This window comes from Pan troglodytes, chromosome 9, assembly GCF_028858775.2.
Source record: "Pan troglodytes isolate AG18354 chromosome 9, NHGRI_mPanTro3-v2.0_pri, whole genome shotgun sequence".
Lineage (NCBI taxonomy): Eukaryota > Metazoa > Chordata > Mammalia > Primates > Hominidae > Pan > Pan troglodytes.
Window position 1 is genome coordinate 77,511,579 of NC_072407.2, and position 12,216 is coordinate 77,523,794.

At 50.8% G+C, this 12,216-nt stretch overlaps 1 protein-coding gene across 40 annotated transcripts in view; it reads right to left on the reverse strand.

The window, feature by feature from the left end:
* The window catches only part of GDPD5 (glycerophosphodiester phosphodiesterase domain containing 5), a 91,822-nt gene that overhangs the window by 56,006 nt on the left and 23,600 nt on the right, over window positions 1-12,216 (reverse strand). For 2 of the 40 annotated variants that reach the window (XM_063784327.1, XM_063784324.1), the window contains exon 1: window positions 2,034-2,175. The exons of 32 other annotated variants lie outside the window; for them this stretch is intronic. The gene's annotated coding sequence lies outside the window, so the exon portion shown is untranslated. Of the gene's footprint in view, window positions 1-2,033; window positions 2,180-12,216 lie in introns of those variants that run through there. 6 more of the 40 variants (XM_063784316.1, XM_063784317.1, XM_063784344.1 and 3 more) reach the window with 6 other exon arrangements.

The following is a 12,216-nucleotide window of genomic DNA, read 5'->3' on the forward strand; positions in this document are numbered from 1 at the left end:
AAATCCAGTGAGTTCATTCATCAGTCCATCCTGCCTTCTATTGTCCCACTTGACCCTTAGTGAGCACCCATCCTGTTCCCTCCCTGTGCTGGGTGTGGGGCCCAGTGATGGGTGACACCGAGTCCCTGCCCTGGGGAAGCCACAAAGCTGGTGGATGGGCTGACAGGACATACGTGATCTAACACCCAGCCATGAAACCCAGCACATGCAATCCACCTCCACGCATGCTGCCCACAAACCAGCCCCAGGCCCAGACCCAGATAACCTGTTTCCTGAACCACTCCTGCCCCTCCAGGACCCACGGACCCAGGATCCAAAGCCCAGCCACCCTGGGGGCAGAGGCCCTTTCACGCTGCCCAGGGTCCTGCTTCTCTGAGGTAGCTGCCAAACCAGCTTGTTCTTCTAAAGCAGCCGCTAAGGGAAGGACGGTAGCCCGGAGGTGGGATCTGGGGCACCACAATTACATGCCTGAGCTCTGACTCACTCACCACCTCCCCCTCGCCAGCTCCTGCAGCCAGCAGGGCAACCCCCCACCCAGGAATTGGGAAAAGAGATGGTACCGACAGGCCACGGGAAGCAGAGGGGCCAGGAGAGGTGAGGAGGAGACTGCAGACCAGCACTGCAGGCTTCAGAGGATGGTGACACCTTGTCTACTAGGGACACTGAGGCTGCAAGGACGGAGGCCTACCTACATCACATAGAGGCAGAGCCAGGGCTGGGACCTGAGCCTCCTGGTGCCAATATAACAACCCTCCCCAACCCAACTGGATTCTAGAGCCACACACCAGCAAGAAACACATAACCAAACACACACCTCTGTGTGTGAACCAGAGGTGGACAGAGCTGGACTCAGAGACAGCTCGGAAATGACAGCCACAGAGAGATCAGCACTTGAGACACTCCCAGGCCTGCCCCTCTGCACCTCCAGGTTCCTCACAGTGCCCTGAATGTACAGCACTTTACAGTTTATTAAACATACTTATTTCCTCTACCCCCTACAATGATCCTAAGGCCTAAGTGGCAGAGGAAATATAAATAGACCAGTGGCTTCTCCTCTAAACTTTAATGTTTGAGAAGCCATGGTCTCTTTATATTTCCTGGGGCCTTGGACCTTGGAAACCTAGGGAACTTGTTAAAATGTGGTCTGACTCAGTTAAGTCTAGGCTGGGGCCTGAGATTCTGCATTTCTGATAAGCTCCCAGGTGATGCTGATGCTGCAGGTCCCTGGACCACAATTTGAGTAGCAAGGCCAGAATGAGTCAAGAGCATGGGACCTGGAGTCGAACTACCCAAGTTAGAATCTTGGCTCTTACTGTGTGACCTTGGGCAAATTACTTAACCTTTCTGTGCCTCAATCTCCTTAGGTATAAAATACTACTACTAATAAAACCTACCCCATAGGGTCAATGTGGGGATTAAATTAGTTACCATATGTAAAACACTTAAAGTGACTATTATTTCAGATTTTGAAATGGAGGTTCTGAGAAGTGAACACACTCAGCAAGGCGGCAGAGCCAGAATTCAAGCTCAAACCTACAAGCTGCACAAAATGTCACAGCCATCAAGCCCCTCCCTTATTTCAGATTTTGAAATGGAGGTTCTGAGAAGTGAACACACTCAGCAAGGCGGCAGAGCCAGAATTCAAGCTCAAACCTACAAGCTGCACAACATGTCACAGCCATCAAGCCCCTCCCCCCATCAGACAGACATGGATATTGAGGTCCAGAGAGGGGCAGAAAACTGAAATGACCACCAGAAAGTTGGTGTGAGAAATACAAGTCCATGACTCCATCCCAGTGCTCCTTCCACCACACCTTACTGCCTGTCAGGAAGGAAAGTACCGCAGAGTCTCCCCAGGGCTGTCAGCTCCGCTGTCAGCCTTACCTGGGCCCACGGCTGCCCTGGAAACTACCTGTGGGGTTGGCTGGACGCGGAGGCCACCCCCATCCCCACTCTGCCCTCTCTCCATCCCGCCCACCAGGCTGGGTGAGGCAGAATGGTCTCACATCCTCCTGCCATTCCCCTCCTCCTACCTCCAGCCTGTGCCCACTGCCCTGTGTCAGGTCACCCAGCTGGGGTCTCAGGTAGAGGGTGACACGCCCGGGTCTGGCTCCACCCCCACCTTGCCTTCCCAGCACGGGGCCAATGGTAGCCTGTGAGTCACCTGAAGGAAGTGCTCAGCCCCAAACAGGAAGTGGCTCTTCAAGCAGAAAACCCCTGCAGGATCCCCCAGTGCCCTGGAGCAGATGGCTTAGTAGTGGAAGCTGGTGAAGGAGGGGAAGCTGATTGGGACACAGCAACATCTACTCAGATTTTACCTGACATTCAAACTTGGGACTCACCCTCCACTTTTTGCTGCCTGGCCTGAGGACTTTTCTGCTGTGGACTGGCTGTATGCCTTAGGTACATCAGTACCCTCTCTGATCCTCATTCATAGGATCATGGACTGCACTAAAAGACTGCTATAACCTGGTAGTCCACATGAAATGAAGGGTTGGAGCAAGTGAATATAGGGTTTTATTTTATTTTTGAGACGGAGTTTCGCTCTTGTTGCCCAGGTTATAATGTAGTGGTGTAATCTTGGCTTGCTGCAACCTCCACCTCTCGGGTTCAAGTGATTCTCTTGCCTCAGCCTCCCGAGTAGCTGCGATTACAGACACACACCCCGCCCAGCTAATTTTTGTATTTTTAGTAGAGACGAGGTTTCACCATGTTGGCCAGGCTGGTCTTGAATTTCTGACCTCAGATGATCCACCCGCCTTGGCCTCCCACAGTGCTGGGATTACAGGTATGAGCACTGCACCTTGCAAATATAGGGTTTTAAATGAATGAACAAATGCACATGAGTGAAATGAACGAGTAAATTAAGATACCTAGATATAAAACTCTAGCTACAGTGTAAGATCTATCATTTGTCTATTGTTCATTGTATGATAGAGAACTCTTTATTGGCAAGAAGACCCACCCCCCGAACACCCTTAGACAGGGAAAAGGGGCCCCCACACATCACACACACACACACACACACACACACACACTCACAAATCAATTCATTAAGAGTACACAGGAGCCTCTGTCACGTTATACTCATGTGACCTGTAATCCTAAACATTCGCTCCTAACACCTCTAAGGCCCTAGTTAAACTCTTCTCTGTTTTTTATTTTTTTATTTTTTTAAGGCATGCGTTGTGGACTGGGTCTCACTATGCTGCCCAGGCTGGAGTGCAGTGGCTATTCTCAGGCAAATCATGGCAGACTACAGGCTTGAACTCCCGGACTCAAGCAACCCTCCCACCTCAGCCTCCCGAGTAGCTGGGACTACAGGCATGCTACCACACCAGGCCTCTCCATTTCTCGAACTTGAAGAACAAAAGATGATTCTGTTAAGATGCTGTGAAGGTCTATGGGTCGTGTTGCTGCTGAGGAGGGAGATGGATGCTGCTTGGGGGAGGAGTGCAGCAGGGGGGGCCTAAGTGGCAAAAATATATAAGAGGGAGACAAGTTAGCTTGTCAAAGCCTTCCTCCCAGACAGCAGCGAGCACCAGTTTCTTGCATAAGCAAGCATCTCTATTCCGGTCTCGCTGTGCATCCTTTATTTTGGCATTTCTTCCTGCTCCAATTTGTGGTTCTAAAAGTACTCATGAATTAGTGTGATATTCACAAAAATGCACATGGTGGCTGAGGAACATCTTACAACATTCTGCAACTCACATTACTCACATTAATGTAACATGAAGTCTGGTATTAATTCTTTAAATTTGCAACTAGATGGACATTGAATACTAGAACTGTGAATAGTTTCATTTCTATAAAATTTTCAAAAATTTAATTAATATTTCAAGTCTGTTTAAAGATTTTATTTAAAAATCTGATCTTCATTAATTGTGATGGGTATAGCTTTAATTTTAATAGATGATTTTATGGAATAAAAACACTCTTGAAAACATGCAATAAATTTTCCTATGTTTATATTTACATTCGTTTACTATTTTTTTTTTTTGAGACAGAGTCTCGCTCTGTCACCCAGGCTGGAAGGCTGGAGTGCAGTGGTAAGATCTTGATTCACTGCAACCTCCGCCTCCCAGGTTCAAGTTATTTTCCTGCCTCAGCCTCCCAAGTGGCTGGGATTACAGGCATGTGCCACCACGCCCAACTATTTTTCTATTTTTAGAAGAGATGGGCTTTCACCATGTTGGCCAGGCTGGTCTCGAACTCCTGACCTCAAGTGATCTGCCTGCCTCAGCCTCAGTGCTGAGATTACAGGTGTAAGCCACTGCATGTGGCCACAGTTCATTTTTAGTTATTCCATAAAATCTTTACTTTAGCAAGATCACTAATTATATTGTTATAATCAAGATTTTCATCACTTGTGTTCTGTTGATGGCAATAATCTAAAAGACTAAAAGTAAAATGTGATTGTATTTAAAGTACATAAAATTTGATGGCCAGATGCGGTGGCTCACGCTTGTAATCCCAGCACTTTGAGGGCCTTGGCAGGCAGATCACCTGAGGTCGGGAGTTCGAGACCAGCCTGGCCAACATGGTGAAATCCCGTCTCTACTAAACATAAAAAAAATAGCTGGGCATGGTGGCATGCGCCTGTAATCCCAGCTATTCAGGAGGCTGAGGCAGGAGAATCGCTTGAATCAGGCAGGCAGAGGTTGCAGTGCACTACCATCATGCCACTGCACTCCAGCCTGGGCAACAGAGTGAGACTCCATCTCAACAACAACAACAACAACAAAATATATATATATAGGCTGGACATGGTGGCTCACGTCTGTAATCCCAGCACTTTGGGAGACCGAGGCGGGCAGATCACAAGGTCAGGAGCTCGAGACCATTCTGGCTAACATGATGAAACCCCGTCTCTACTAAAAATACAAAAAATTAGCCGGGTGTGATGGCACGTGCCTGTAGTCTCAGCTACTTGGGAGGCTGAGCCAGGAGAGTCGCTTGAACCTGGAAGGCAGAGGTTGCAGTGAGCCAAGATTACGCCCACTGCACTTCAGCCTGAGTGACAGAGCTGTCACTCTGTCACACACACACACACACACACACACACACTATATATATGTCTGAATTTAATTTTATATATATATATATATAATTTGAATATATATTCAATATAATCCTAGCTACTCAGGAGGCTGAGGAAGGAGAATCACTTGAACCTGAGAAGCAGAGGTTGCAGTGAGCTGAGATCGTGCCACACTGCACTCCAGCCTGGGTGACAGAGTCAGACTCTGTCTCAAAAAAAGAAAAAAAAGAATTGTTAAGTCTTATTATTTATATCTGAACATCATCAGCTTAACAATATACTCGGAGATGTGCAATAAATTCAGACATTCTTGATATTTTATCACTCGCAGTCAAATAAAACTAAACTTTACACAATGTAAATATGTACACAATGTACATATTTCAATGTACATTGTGAAGGTATATTTGTCAAGGAGGGAAGGAGGGAAAATCAAATCTATTTTATTTAACAGTCTCCTGGCTTGCTTTACAATCTTCGAATATCTGACAAAGATACATGGATCTCTATTTGTATTTTTGCTCTCAGTGCTCCAAATTTAGGAGAGGCCTGTCCACTCCCCACCCACCACCTCTCATGTTGTGGGGCCTAGACCCCCTGTGCTGGTGACTTCACATCTGTGAGCAACTGCTTGTCTGTCAGCCAGCCCTGCCTTCCCCAGTTTGCCTTTTACAAGTGCTTTCCACATGGAAGGTCCTTATGCTTATGCCTTGTGCATGGGGCTGTATTTCCAGGGCAGTAAGCACTCAAATTTCCTCAGGGGCAGTGACCTCAACTTGACTGGCCTCTTCCACAGACCCTGTACTCCTTAAAGTCCCTTCAGCTCCAACAGCACCTTGCAGGGGAGCCAGGGTGCCCCGGGTCTTCCATCCCCAGTTCTTGTTACACCATCCCCCTGGAAAGGGAGCCGGCTAGGCTGGGAGGGCCCAGCAGCCTCTGCTGTGCCAGGCTAGAAGCCCCCCGCCATCCAGCTGGGCAGTGGTCATGGTGACCTGTAGCCCACAGCTATTTTCCTCAGCCCCTGACACCTGGGCTGGCAAATCTCCACATTCCTTGCCCACTGCTCTTCCTAGCATCTTTCACAAAGAGCTTCTAGAGAGCAGAAAGCAAGCTGGGGAGGTGGGGGAGCAGAGGAGTGAGCAGGAGACTGAGAGCCAGGAGACCTGGCTTTTCTTCCTGGCTTGGCCACTAGAAGGCAGGTCAACATCTTCCTATGTCATATGGGGACACTGGGACCTGCCCAGATCCCCTCTTGGGATGACAGGGAGAACCAGTGAGCAGGACGTGACAGGACTGTGTAAACTGTACAGTGTGCAGTGGCTGTAACAGGGGCCAGACCCCATCTCCCTCATGTTTCCTGCTCAGCCTGGCACAGTGCCGAGGGCCTATCTATTGCAATACTGCCCAACATTTACAAGGGCTGGACATACTCTCTGTACGAGGCCAAGGTTTCTATGTATGCTATCTGACGCCTCTTAGCCTCCCGCTGCAGACTATTTTTCTTTTTTTTCTTTTCTTTCTTTTTTTTTTTTTTTTTTTTTTTGTGACGGAGTCTCGCTCTGTTATTCAGGCTGGAGTGCAGTGGCGCGATCACGGCTCATTGCCACCTCCACCTCCCAGGCTCAAACAATCCTCCCGCCTCAGCCTCCTGAGTCTCTAGGACTATAGGTATGTGCTACCATACCCGGCAAATTTTTGTATTTTTTTTGTAGAGACGGGGTTTTGCCATGTTGCCCAGGCTGGTCTTGAACTCCTGAGCTTAAGTGATCTGCCCACCTTGGCCTCCCAAAGTGCTAGGATTACAGGCATGAGCCACCATGTCCGGCTGCAGTAGATATTTTTTATAGATGGTAAACAGAGCTCGAGAGGGTTTAGGGTCTCTTGAATTCATACTCTTACTACCAAGCCAGTCTAGACACCAAAAATTTAGTCACCAATGCACATTTCCTGAGCTCTCCTGTGTGCCCAGCAGACAGACGCAGCCCCTGCTGGAGGAGCCCATGAGCTAAAGGTGTAGACAAACACACCAAGCGCATCATGTGAACAAAGGCGGCAGGACGCGTAAGGGGTGGAGGCCTTGATGGTGGATCAAAGTTGTCTCCCGGCCTCACCCCCAGCCTGGCACAGTGCTGGACCCACCACAGGCAGCAGTAATACCCAGGAGTGAACAAACTTGTTTTCCTGACATTCACCTCCCCAACCTAGCCACTCCCTGCCTGCCTCCTGGACAGTGAGGGGGCTCTGGAATTTTTAGACCACTTTCTCCTCTGGGACCACCACCTTAAGGGCACCCTCTCTCTTGGCGCCTGCAGGTGCCCCAGGCCTTTGCAGTGGATTGTACGTTAAACCTGGTGAAAGTAAAACTGTACTTATCTGAGCACAGAATCCCTTATACAATAGGTACTCAATACATGGGTATCAGATGAGTTAATGAGTTTGCAGCAGTGACTGACCACTTCGGTGCCTGGCTCAGTTCATCCTGACCACTGGGGGCTTAATTCAGGTTCTGAACCAATGAGGGGTTAGTGGGCCAGGGCAGAGCTGATAAAGAGTAAGATGCTCACTTAACCGGCCGTGGGGCTGGGAGCAGGTCCTGGCCCTCTCTGCTCTTTTGCTGTGTGATCACCGGCAAATCACTTCACCTTTCTGGGCGTCCACTGCGTCGAGCAGGGATTAACACCACGTTACAATCTCCTGATTTTAGTTGAGCACATACAAAATGGGTTACAAACATAGGGCACTGAGGCTCAGAGACAGGAGGTGACTTGGCCAAGGTCACACAGCAGGTGACAGAGTGTGGACTAGCACCCAGGCCTGTCATGGTCTGTTGTGGGGGGCTGGTGGAGGGGGGGTTGACTCCCAGAGGCCTGAGTGGGGAGGCCAGATCATGGGTAACATCTCTTGTGATGTCACAGGGGACAGGAGAGAGTTAAGGGTGGATCCCATGAGAGCTAACCCAGGCTGACATCACCAGTGAAAGTGAGAGTCACATAGTCAGAGTCTTAGGATTTAGTCAGTACAGCCAGGAAGGGCAACCTGTTTATTTGTTCCTGGAATGTGTTGACCAACGCAAGTTCCCCCAAGTGATCCCTGAGCACCTTCTATGGAAACACAGAGTGGGTGGGCTAGGAAGAAAAGCCAAATTCAACTCAGGTGGGGATGGGCCACAGTGGCTTTGATGTCCTCTATGGGCATGTGGTGCCTCCATGGCCTTGAACTAACCTCTGCCCTTAAGCCTTGTCCCACCTCCTACTCGTCACTGATGCCCTCCGGGCTGGGTGGGTGGGCTGGGAGGGAGAACTACAGCAGGTTACCAGGGCCTCTAGGGCTGGGAGGGACCTGGACTGGTTGGAGAGATTGCCCAAAGCCAAGTCATCTGGGAGAACAATGGGGGCGGGAGCTCTGTGGGATTTTGCCTCTAGAAGCTGACAGAGAAAGACCTGGGGCTAGAGAAGCAGTGGAGCACAGTGGGGCTCTCAGAAGGCACTACCCCTTGCTGACCACACAGCCTGGGATTCCCCCTTCTGCACACCCCTTTCTCACAGCTGTCACTTGCTGGTGCCAGGTCCTGGGCAATCAGCACCTTACACGCTTTATCTCATATAGTCTGTTGACTCAGGAGGGAGAGGTATGAATTCTCCAGCATCTTTGCCCCTGGAGGGTCAGCCCTAGGGTATGACCTACAGTGTCCCTCTGGAAGACAAAGCCAAAGTTCCTTCTATGGAGCTTGGCTGGAAATAGCCTCTTGCTTCTCCTCCTTCTCTTTCTGCTTCTACATTTCCTATTCCCTTAGCAGGTTTCCCTTAGCAGGGAAGCTTCCTAATGAATCACTGTCACACGAATCCTTGTCTCAGGGTCTGCTTCTAGGTCTGCTTCAGGTGTCTCAGGTGGGTGCCATCAATGTTTCCATTTCAGAGATGAGGAAACTGAAGCTCAGATCTTTCCTGTGAAAGATCCCCATCTTGCAAGCAGCAGAACATGCACTTGAATTGACGTCTGCCAGGTGCAAAGCCAAGCACTGACCCCTCCCCTCAGGTCCCACCACTTTGTCCACAGCCATCATCATGTGAGCCGGTTTATACCCCCAAATGCCACTGTCCCTTCCTGGACATCTGGTCATCTAGGCTAACTTTCCTTCTTTCTTCTTCTTTTCCTTTTTTTTTTTTTTTAACTGGAAGGAAAGGAGAAGAATGTGCAGATGATCCAAGGGGGATGACTAAGTCTTCAAATTCCTCTGGTTGGCTCAGACCCTGTTTTGGTCAATCCTTGTGAATCAGGGCGGGTCTGACATTCTGGGAATGCAAGGAGACTTCAAATCATCTTCATGAAAACAAGTTGTAAAAATACTGACCGCCACTCCAAGTGGCCAGCTGATAGGCTTGGCTCCATGGAGCAGGGTTGAACAAGTTCACCAGAAGGGAACACACAGCAGGAAAGAGTTAGGCTAGACCCAAAGGAAGAACTTCCCTGTAATTGAGAGCTGGGCCCAGAGAAGGGGTTGGGTGTGGCCTCTTTGGAAGCAGGCCATCCACGTCCTGACCTTCCCAGGCCTTTCTTGTTTGCAGTGTCTACGAAACAGCTTTGGTGAGCACTGAAGATGCAAAAACCACCAGAGGCCAACCCCGCCCAGCCCTGAGCTTCAACTCCTGACCTGAACCTGGTTTACGAGGATGCTCTGAGCTAGTGGGGCTTCTGCCTCCTGGGATCCTCCCCACACCCCAGGGTGGCTGCTACCACCCTACCCTGCAGATGTGAAGACTGGCAGAGGTCAGGGCAGGACTGAAGGCTACCTGCCCAGCACTGCACCTCCTTCACCCTCAGCCCTCCACAGCCATTCCTCCAGAAAGCACCACCCCCTCCAGGCACCCTCCCTGCCCCTGGCAGAGGACTAGGCGGGTGTCTACAGATGACCACTTCACCCTCCCTCCTCCCTCTGGCCTCTCCTCTCTCCTCTTCTGGCTCCTTCCAATCAGCAGTGAGCAGGCCTGGGGCTCACGCAGTTCATCCCCTGCACCCCTTCCCAGCTCTCCTCCCTTTCTCTCCTCCCTTCTCATCCAAACTTCTGAGAGTTGTCTGCACCCGTATCTCCACTTCGTCCCACCCACTGCAAAACCCATTACCCTCTGCTGCCACCAAGTTCAACAATGGCTTCTGTGTGGGTAAATCCATGGGGCACTTCTCCATCCTCAGCCACTGATTGCCCGGTTGTTTGTCCCCCTTTCTGGCCCCACCTCACCAGCCCCTTCACTGGATCCTCTCTGCCCAGGCCTGAATGCTGCTGCTCTCAATCCTAAGCCCCCTTTCCCTCCCTTGCCCATCACATCCTTCTTGGCAGTATCATCCACCCCACGGTTTCAACCACCCATCTCTGGCTGGACCAAGTTCAAGACTCAAGTATCCTGCAACCCTCTGGTCATCTGCACCTGGACATCCCACAGGAAGCTCACACCCACAGTGGCCAAATGGGAACTCCTCTTCCTTTCCACGCATTTCAAGGCACCTTCATTCCCTCCAACCTCCAGGCCTGGAAGATGAGAATCACCCTCCCCATCTCCCTTTTCTTCAAACCCGCCAGTGCCATCTGACGCCAAGCCCAGCTCTGTTCTCCATCTCCTTCCTCTCATCTCCCAAACAGCTCTGTAGTACCACTCAAACTCCTCCTGTAGGAAGCCCTCCCTGACTCTCCAGCAGGCCTGGGCATGCCTTCACCTGTTTTCATGTGCCCTGTACAGCCATCCATTCAGCAGCCACGCTAGTGTCCAACTGCATAGCTGACTGCCTGGGCTGGCTCTGGAAGGTAGGGGCAGGGTCTGATCTGACCCTGGGTCCCCAATACCGAGGCCAAGTGCAGCATGAGGGGTCCCAAAGAGGTTTCTCAAATCTGGGAACTTGTATTTCTGCTGAGTTTGCCACATTGGTGAGGTCTGGATCTTCCCTCAGACCACAGGCCCCTAGGGGCAAGGGCTATACCCTGGCTCGGCCCCTCCTCGCACTTAGCCCCTTTCAGAGCACCCTAACCTGCCTGCCATTTATGACAAGATACCATGGGGGCCCTGAGAGAGCCTAAGAGGCCCACCTCATACTTGTGCAAACACATGCGAACACACAGAGACATCCAAAAAGACATAGGGCACATATTCACGGACAGACACAGGTGACACGAGTGGGCACACTGGCGCAAGCATACAGGCTCCCAGAAGTACATGGAGCCATACAAAGACAGGTCCACAGGGACACAAACATCCTGGAAACAGGGACCCGGGCCATGGCCTCGCTCAGAGTCACCTGCTCCAGGGGTGAAGCCTTTGGCTGGGCCAGGGCTCCAGGCTGGTGCTCGGGGCTCCAGAGCAGGGGCTCAGGGAGACGTGGCAACAGCCACCTGAACAGTCTGGCCTGTTCCATTTGGACTCTGAGGCTGTGATCAGAGTGGGGAGGGGTGCTGGGAGAGGAGAGGGTGAGAGAGCAGGAGCCGCTCTCCACAGACAGGGCTGGGGGCAGAGGAGGCCACCGGCCCTGCTAGGCTCCTCCAGACCCCTCTGCCAAGGGAGTTACACTTCCACCCTCCCCTACCAAAGAGCCAATCTGAGCAGAGAACAATCATGAAGTTTCTAATGTACTGGAAGAGGAGGGAAAGCAAGCCAGGGTAGGTATGTGTATCACATTCAAAACTGATGTAAATGACCCGCGCCAAACACCTGGGTGTGAGCCCCATCAGTCCTGACCTCTCCCTACACCCCCAAGTCCAGTATCTCCCCAGATCCTGTTGATTTGCCCTCAGAAATGGCTTCCTCATGATGGTACTCAAGCCTCTCATATTGCTGCCTGAGAAACAGAAGGACATCCTGGAACCTACAGGATTAAGTACAAACCCTACACGCAAAACTTTTTTCAACCTGCCCACAACTCACTTTCCAGTCATTTCCTTCCCTCCTCACCTCAGGGCAGCCCTGCCACCTGGAGCTAAGTCCCTGCTCCAGGGACTCCCTTCTCCAGCTCAACACTTTTGCAAAGTTAATTTCTTCTGTGTAGAATGCCTTTCCACTTGCCTCAGTTTGGTGAACTCCTATAGATCCCTCAATACCCAAATGGGAAATGCTGCTATTCAGTGGATTGGCTTCCACAGTGGCAGTCACATCCTAAGGTCAGCACATCACGAATAAGTTGCATATGGTCAA